The sequence below is a fragment of the Pseudophryne corroboree genome, unplaced genomic scaffold (genome assembly GCF_028390025.1).
Source record: "Pseudophryne corroboree isolate aPseCor3 unplaced genomic scaffold, aPseCor3.hap2 scaffold_2062, whole genome shotgun sequence".
Lineage (NCBI taxonomy): Eukaryota > Metazoa > Chordata > Amphibia > Anura > Myobatrachidae > Pseudophryne > Pseudophryne corroboree.
This window is the reverse complement of record NW_026968703.1, coordinates 54,354-63,733: the sequence shown is the minus strand read 5'-3', so window position 1 is coordinate 63,733 and position 9,380 is coordinate 54,354. Positions and strand designations below refer to the sequence as shown.

Below are 9,380 nucleotides of genomic sequence, written 5' to 3'. Positions count from 1 at the left end.
CCAAAGTTTTTGAACTTGTCACTGACTTATGATGAATGCGCTGCAGGTGACATATAAGGGAGGATGTTCCGAGGTGGTTAACGTCCTTATCCCTACTTATTACAGCTTGACAAAGGCAACACACGGCTTGACACCTGTTGTCCGCATTTGTGTACAGGATGCATACCTTCATGTCCCCATTTATCCACCTCATCAGGCGTAACTCAGATTTGCGGTACAGGACTGTCATTGCCAATTTCAGACGTTGCTGTTTGGTCTCTCCATGGCCCTGAGAATTTTCACCAAGGTAATGGCGGAAATGATGGTGCTCCTGTGCAAGCAAGGTGTCACAATTATCCCGTACTTGGGCGATCTCATAAAAGCGAGATCAAGAGAGCAGTTGCTGAACAGCGTATCACTTTCACTGAAAGTGTTACAGCAACACGGCTGGATTCTCAATATCCCGAAGTCGCAGTTGATTCCTACTACTCGTCTGTCTTTCTTGGGCATGATTCTGGACACAGACCAGAAGAGGGTTTATCTCCTGATAGAAAAGGCCCAGGAACTCATGACTCTTGTCAGGAACCTATTGAAACCAAAACAGGTGTCAGTGCATCACTGCACTCGAGTCCTGGGAAAGATGGTGGCATCATACGAGGCCATTCCAATCGGCAGGTTCCATGCGAGGACTTTCCAATGGGACCTACTGGACAAGTGGTCCGGGTCACATTTACAGATGCACTGGTTGATCACCCTGTCCCCCAGGGTCAGGGTATCACTCTTGTGGTGGCTGCAGAGTGCTCACCTTCTCGAGGGACGCAGATTCAGCATTCAGGGCTGGATCCTGGTGACCACAGACGCAAGCCTCCAAGGTTGGGGAGCAGTCACACAGGGAAGAAATTTCCAAGGTCTTTGGTCAAGTCAAGAGACTTGTCTTCACATCAACATCCTGGAACTAAGGGCCATATACAATGCCCTACGTCAAGCGGAGACCTTACTTTGCGACCAACCGGTTCTGATCCAGTCAGACAACGTCACCGCAGTGGCTCATGTAAACCGCCAAGGCGGCACAAGAAGCAGAGTGGCGATGGCACAAGCCACCAGAATTCTTCGCTGGGTGGAGAATCACGCAAGCGCACTGTCAGCAGTGTTCATTCCGGGAGTGGACAACTGGGAAGCAGACATCCTCAGCAGACACGACCTACATCCGGGAGAGTGGGGACTTCATCAGGAAGTCTTTGCACAGATTACAAGTCGGTGGGAACTGCCACAGATAGACATGATGCCGTCCCGGCTCAACAAAAAGCTACAGAGGTATTGCGCAAGGTCAAGAGACCCTCAGGCAGTAGCTGTAGACGCCCTAGTGACACCGTGGGTGTTCCGGTCGGTCTATGTATTTCCTCCTCTTCCTCTCATACCCAAGGTGTTGAGGATAATAAGACAAAGAGGAGTGAGAACAATCCTCATTGTTCCAGATTGGCCACGGAGGACCTGGTATCCGGATCTGCAGGAAATGCTCACAGAAGATCTGTGGCCTCTCCCTCTAAGACAGGACCTGTTGCATCAGGGGCCCTGTCTGTTCCAAGACTTACCGCGGCTGCGTTTGACGGCATGGCGGTTGAATGCCGGATCCTAGCATTCCGGTTGAGGTCATCCCTACGCTGATAAAGGCTAGGAAGGATGTAACGTTAAAACATTACACCGTATATGGCGAAATTATGTTTCTTGGTGTGAGGCCAGGAATGCTCCTACGGAAGAATTCCATCTGGGCCGTTTCCTTCACTTCCTACAAACTGGAGTGAATTTGGGCCTAAAATTAGGCTCTATTAAGGTCCAGATTTCGGCCTTATCCATTTTCTTTCAAAAAGAATTGGCTTCTCTTCCAGAAGTTCAGACTTTTGTAAAAGGAGTGCTGCATATTCAGCCTCCTTTTGTGCCTCCGGTGGCACCTTAGGACCTTAACGTGGTGTTAAGTTTTCTAAAATTACACTGGTTTGAACCACTTAAAACAGTGGAGTTAAAATATCTCACATGGAAGGTGGTCATGTTATTAGCCTTGGCTTCGGCTAGGCGAGTGTCAGAATTAGCGGCTTTGTCACATAAAAGCCCATATTTGGTATTCCATGTGGATAGAGCGGAATTGCAGACCCGTCCTCAATTCCTACCAAAAGTGGTCTCATCTTTTCATATGAACCAACCTATTGTGGTGCCTGTGGCTACGCGTGACTTGGAGGATTCCGAGTTACTTGATGTGGTTAGGGCTTTGAAAATTTACGTGGCCAGGACGGCTAGAGTCAGGAAAACTGAAGCGCTGTTTGTCCTGTATGCAACCAACAAGATTGGTGCCCCTGCTTCAAAGCAGGCTATTGCTCGCCGGATTTGTAACACGATTCAGCAAGCGCATTCTATGGCTGGATTGCAGTTACTGAAATCGGTCAAGGCCCATTCCACGAGGAAAGTGGGCTCTTCTTGGGCGGCTGCCCGAGGGGTCTCGGCACTACAGCTGTGTCAAGCTGCTACTTGGTCGGGTTCACACACCTTTGCAAAATACTATAAGTTTGATACCCTGGCTGAGGAGGAACTCATGTTTGCTCAATCGGTGCTGCAGAGTCATCCGCACTCTCCCGCCCGTTTTGGAGCATTGGTATAATCCCCATGGTCCTTACGGAGTCCCCAGCATCCTCTAGGACGTTAGAGAAAATAAGATTTTAAACCTACTGGTAAATCTTTTTCTCGTAGTCCGTAGAGGATGCTGGGCGCCCGTCCCAAGTGCGGACTACTTCTGCAATACTTGTATATAGTTATTGCTTCAATAAGGGTTATGTTATAGTTGCATCGGTCCTGCACTGATGCTATGTTGTTTTTTCATACTGATAACTGGGTAGTTTATCACAAGTTATACGGTGTGATTGGTGTGGCTGGTATGAATCTTGCCCTGGATTAACAAAATCCTTTCCTCATACTGTCCGTCTCCTCTGGGCACAGTTTCTCTAACTGTGGCATAGAGGGAGGAGCCAGTGCACACCCAGAACTAAAGTCTTTCTTAAAGTGCCCATGTCTCCTGTGGAGCCCGTCTATCCCCATGGTCCTTACGGAGTCCCCAGCATCCTCTACGGACTACGAGAAAAAGATTTACCGGTAGGTTTAAAATCTTATTTTCTACTTTATTCTTTTCTATCCTAGTTTATTACGACCAACTCTCATCCAAGGAGTTTGATATTCTACTACCTGCATGCAATTTAAATTGCTTAAATTGTTTATATGGTTGATTTGTCCTTCACAATCCATAATCTGCAACTTGGATGTACTTGTGTCATTGAAAATCTTATAATAAAAATGTATATACAGATACTCAACCTGTATATTGAAAAAAAAAAAAAAGTTATAAGACATATGCATTCAATATTTGAAGAAACAAAATAAAATAAAGCTATCTATTGGGTTTCACTAACAAGCACATTGGAAGACTTGACTACTGTTAAAAGACATGCATTACATGGTATAGAGCCACAAACCACAATGTAGTAAAATAAAAACAAACTTACATGTGTATCAAACCTATGTGAGGCTTACATTGATAGTGCAAGATCAACACTCTATCAACTGTGCAAACTAGACTGCACATAAATGCCATAAAATTTATCTGAGATTTTAGTAAATAAGGCCCGTTGCTGTCCGGGTCACGCAGCCGTCACGGTCCGCCCCCATACGGTCCGGTCATGTCTGCGTTGTCCTGACTGTGCCCCCAAAATGGCGGCACAACGCCGCTGGCCCGACTCCTCCTGCCCAGTGACCGCCTCTGCCTGTCAATCAGGCAGAGGCGCTCACTGGGCAGAGATGCTGATCGCATCTCTGGCATGTGCCGGTGCACTGCGGCACCAGCACACACGCACTTCAGACCTGATCTCCTGTTGTGTGAATATGCACAGCAGGGATCAGGTCTGAATTAGGCCCTATATACAGCTGTCAGTAAGGCAGGGATGTGCTGCTGCCAGTGAGGCAGGGATGTGCTGCTGGTAGTGAAGCAGTGATGTGCTGCTGTCAGCGAAGCAGTGCTGTGCTGCTGTCAGCGAGACAGGGATGTGCTGCTGTCAGCGAAGCAGGGATGTGCTGCTGTCAGCGAAGCAGGGATGTGCTGCTGTCAGCGAAGCAGGGATGTGCTGCTGTCAGCGAGGCAGGGATGTGCTGCTGTCAGCGAGGCAGGGATGTGCTGCTGTCAGCGAGGCAGGGATGTGCTGCTATAAGTGAGGTAGGGATGTGCTGCTGTCATTGAAGCAGGAATGCACTTGGCTTTGTGGACACTTTTCAGAGAACAAATTTGTTAGCATAAAAATAAAGCCAGAAAATGAAGACTGTGTTTGTGCTTTCCTCTGGTCAGCTCTGGTAAAAGTCAGATTTCTTTGTCTCAGATCTTCCTCTAACCTTGTTCTTCTTTCGAGAGTTCCCTTGTGCTGCCTCAGTTGGATCTCCTTCACATGATCAGGAAGGTGCTTCTCCCAGGGCAAGGCTCACCCATTGCACTTCCTGATCATAGTATCTCACCTGGCAGGTAAGTAGGAGTTGGGCTAGAGCTGGGGAGGGTTGCTGCTCGGGTACCCCCCTGTCAAGTGAAGGAGATCCAACTGAGGCAGCGCAAGGGAACTCTATAAAAAAGAACAAGGCTAGAGGAAGATCTGAGACAAAGAAATCTGACTTTTACCAGAGCTGACCAGAGGAAAGCACAAACACAGTCCCCCACTACCACAAATAATGCAGTCGAGTTTCCCACATTTGGGGAAATCATAGGGGTCAGCATACCCAGAATGCAATGAATGAACCTCACCCTGGGAGAACAATCTTCATGACCATGGTATCTCCTATGCAAAATAAGTATGATTTGGGATAGAGCTGGGGAGGGCCGCTGCTCAGGCACATCTCTGTCAAGTAAAGGAGATTCAACTGAGGCAGCACAAGGGAACTCTCATCTGGGGACAACAACTGCAGGGAGAACACATATTTTCAGATGAACATGGGAGGGCAAAAGGGTGCCTAATACTGAAGCACCCCCAAACAACAAACCAAATGCAACAACTAGTGCAAGCATTCCTGGGGGAAGGCCTGCAGCAGATGGATTTGCATATGGTGATGTCATCCAAGCAGTGGGTCAAAGTTGGCTTCAACCCTCGTCTGCATATGAAAAGAGAAAAGGGGTGTGCAGGGCATGGCGGCCTTTTGCGGCGCTTGGATGACCCCTAGTTCGCATTAAACACCTCCACCCTCCTTCGGTGTGGGGCTCATGTTGGCTATGCCCCAGCCGCTTAAGCATTCAAGCTGATTTCTTGCAGCAGCTGGGCACTGTAACAGCTCCAGAGCTGCTCTGTAAGGCAAGTAAAAGGGTCTCTGTGGTGCAATCAGTTAGTATGTACGGCTATTAACCAAAAGGTTGGTGGTTCAATCCCACCCAGGGACCTAATTGACCTTGTTATCAGATTTTGGTGATCTTTAAGTAGACAAGTCAAATTTCATACCCCCTGTTATGGTGTAGGGTACCTGGCCTTCTCTGATGTAATCAGAGTTAGATTTGATTCAGTGATTTTATAAAAACATCTAGGAAGCACAATTTAGCAGTGGGTTGCAGAGAAAAAGAAATATGCTGGCAAAAAAATCAAATTGCGTGATTAAACAGCTCTTCATTTTCTGGCTTTATTTTTATGCTTACAAATTTGTTCTCTGAAAAGTGTCCACAAAGCCAAGTCTCTGATTAACACCTTTGTATGGATGGTTTTTCACCTATTACTAAATTAAACTTGCTTCATTGGAAAGGCAGCAAGATGCATCCTCATTTCAATGTCTACTGAAATAATACAGGTTGACACCAGGAAACATTAACGCCACTGCATCCTTGCTGCTTTCTCATGTGGAAGTCTGTTTAATGTGAAAACAAGGTGATATCTAATTAGCACACAGGTAAGAAATTACGAAAATCTTTATTTAAGGGTGAAGATGTTTCTCACAAAATTGTTGCCCCAATGCATCATTGAAATTCAAGCTGGAAAGATGATTTTAATATATCACTTGTACATTTTGTATTGCTCTTCTGGTGACAATGTCGTTTTTTTTGTCAATTACCATTTTAATAATAGGGTAAAGAAAATTAAGTGGATTTTTGAAAGAAAACTATACTGTCAATATACTATTAAAACAAATTAAAATGGTAAAAGTTATTGTACTTTAAGTAAAAATAAAAGAGCAAAAATATCAATCCCAGTTTTGATTACTTAAATTAACAAAAAAAAAATGCATATAGCAAAGGATAGTTTCAATCTGCCTACCTCTGGGTTATGGGTCCAGCATGCTTCCATTGCAGTACTCTGCTGCACATGTAAGTGCAAGAGATCCTGAAGCACTCACTCATCATGGGAAAGTACCAATGTGTTTATTCATTGGTTGATGGAAGAAACATCTTACAAAAACTCTCCAGATTATTGATTTTTTAATGTTTTTCTAGGAAACGTTCTAGATGTATGCTTATTAGCCTTTGTCAGTATGTACTGTTTGCAAAGTGTCTCTGTGGCGCAATCGGTTAGTGTGTTCGGCTATTAACCAAAAGGTTGGTGGTTCAATCCCACCCAGCGACGTAATTGACCTTGTGATCAGATTTTGGTGATATTTAAGTAGACAAGTCAAAATTTCAAACCCACTCTTATTGTGTAGGGTACCTGGCCTTCTCTGATGTAATCAGAGTTAGATTTGATTCAGTGATTTTATAAAAAACAGCTAGGAAGCACAATTTAGCAGTGGGTTGCAGAGAAAAAAAATATGCTGGCAGAAAAATCCAATTGAGTGATTAAACAGCTCTTCATTTTCTGGCTTTATTTTTATGCTAACAAATTTGTTCTCTGAAAAGTGTCCACAAAGCCAAGTCTCTGATTAACACCTTTGTATGGATGGTTTTTCACCTATTACTAAATTAAACTTGCTTCATTGGAAAGGCAGCAAGATGCATCCTCATTTCAATGTCTACTGAAATAATACAAGTTGACACCAGGAAACATTAACGCCACTGCATCCTTGCTGCTTTCTCATGTGGAAGTCTGTTTAATGTGAAAACAAGGTGATATCTAATTAGCACACAGGTAAGGAATTAAGAAAATCTTTATTTAAGGGTGAAGATGTTTCTCACAAAATTGTTGACCCAATGCATCATTGAAATTCAAGCTGGAAAGATGAATTTAATATATCACTTGTACATTTTGTATTGCTCTTCTGGTGACAATGTAGTTTGTTTTTGTCAATTACCATTTTAATAATAGGGTAAAGAAAATGAAGTGGATTTTTGAAAGAAAACAATACTGTCAATATACTATTAAAACAAATTAAAATGGTAAAAGTTATTGTACTTTAAGTAAAAATAAAAGAGACAAAATATCAATCCCAGTTTTGGATTACTTTAATTAACAAAAAAAAATGCATATAGCAGAGGATAGTTTCAATCTGCCTACCTCTGGGTTATGGGCCCAGCATGCTTCCATTGCAGTACTCTGCTGCACATGTAAGTGCAAGAGATCCTGAAGCACTCACTCATCATGGGAAAGTACCAATGTGTTTCTTCGTTGGTTGATGGAAGAAACATCTTACAAAAACTCTCCAGTTTATTGACTTTTTAAAGTTTTGCTAGGAAACGTTTTAGATGAATGCTTATTAGCCTTTGTCAGTATGGGCTTTTGCGAAGTGTCTCTGTGGCGCAATCAGTTAGTATGTACGGCTATTAACCAAAAGGTTGGTGGTTCAATCCCACCCAGGGACCTAATTGACCTTGTTATCAGATTTTGGTGATCTTTAAGTAGACAAGTCAAATTTCATACCCCCTGTTATGGTGTAGGGTACCTGGCCTTCTCTGATGTAATCAGAGTTAGATTTGATTCAGTGATTTTATAAAAACATCTAGGAAGCACAATTTAGCAGTGGGTTGCAGAGAAAAAGAAATATGCTGGCAAAAAAATCAAATTGCGTGATTAAACAGCTCTTCATTTTCTGGCTTTATTTTTATGCTAACAAATTTGTTCTCTGAAAAGTGTCCACAAAGCCAAGTCTCTGATTAACACCTTTGTAGGGATGGTTTTTCACCTATTACTAAATTAAACTTGCTTCATTGGAAAGGCAGCAAGATGCATCCTCATTTCAATGTCTACTGAAATAATACAGGTTGACACCAGGAAACATTAACGCCACTGCATCCTTGCTGCTTTCTCATGTGGAAGTCTGTTTAATGTGAAAACAAGGTGATATCTAATTAGCACACAGGTAAGGAATTAAGAAAATCTTTATTTAAGGGTGAAGATGTTTCTCACAAAATCGTTGACCCAATGCATCATTGAAATTCAAGCTGGAAAGATGATTTTAATATATCACTTGTACATTTTGTATTGCTCTTCTGGTGACAATGTAGTTTGTTTTTGTCAATTACCATTTTAATAATAGGGTAAAGAAAATGAAGTGGATTTTTGAAAGAAAACAATTCTGTCAATATACTATTAAAACAAATTAAAATGGTAAAAGTTATTGTACTTTAAGTAAAAATAAAAGAGACAAAATATCAATCCCAGTTTTGGATTACTTTAATTAACAAAAAAAAATGCATATAGCAGAGGATAGTTTCAATCTGCCTACCTCTGGGTTATGGGCCCAGCATGCTTCCATTGCAGTACTCTGCTGCACATGTAAGTTCAAGAGATCCTGAAGCACTCACTCATCATGGGAAAGTACCAATGTGTTTATTCATTGGTTGATGGAAGAAACATCTTACAAAAACTCTCCAGATTATTGATTTTTTAATGTTTTTCTAGGAAACGTTCTAGATGTATGCTTATTAGCCTTTGTCAGTATGTACTGTTTGCAAAGTGTCTCTGTGGCGCAATCGGTTAGTGTGTTCGGCTATTAACCAAAAGGTTGGTGGTTCAATCCCACCCAGGGACGTAATTGACCTTGTGATCAGATTTTGGTGATATTTAAGTAGACAAGTCAAAATTTCAAACCCCCTCTTATTGTGTAGGGTACCTGGCCTTCTCTGATGTAATCAGAGTTAGATTTGATTCAGTGATTTTATAAAAAACAGCTAGGAAGCACAATTTAGCAGTGGGTTGCAGAGAAAAAAAATATGCTGGCAGAAAAATCCAATTATCTGCGCGCACTGCATTACAATCTCCCTCGCTTCCTCTCTGGGTGTCACAAATGATAGTGACACCTTTGCCATGCTTGTAGCAGCTGGTCCTAAGATCTACGCCTCCAGCCCTGAGTGTTTGCCCTTGTGACTTGTTGATCATCATAGCGAAGCAGATTCTTACAGAAAACTGCAGGGGCTTAGATTGAAAAGAAAAACATTGACGAACCCATCATTTCAGCAACAGGGTCTGCCACACGGC

General features: G+C 42.9%; 1 non-coding gene across 1 annotated transcript; it reads right to left on the bottom strand.

Annotated features, from left to right (window-relative positions):
- Nucleotides 1-4,688: 4,688 nt before the first annotated feature.
- LOC135005564 (U1 spliceosomal RNA) lies at nt 4,689-4,852 on the bottom strand. Its single transcript, XR_010206103.1, has one exon. It is a non-coding gene; the product is annotated as a U1 spliceosomal RNA (small nuclear RNA).
- Between the last annotated feature and the right edge of the window lie 4,528 nt (nt 4,853-9,380).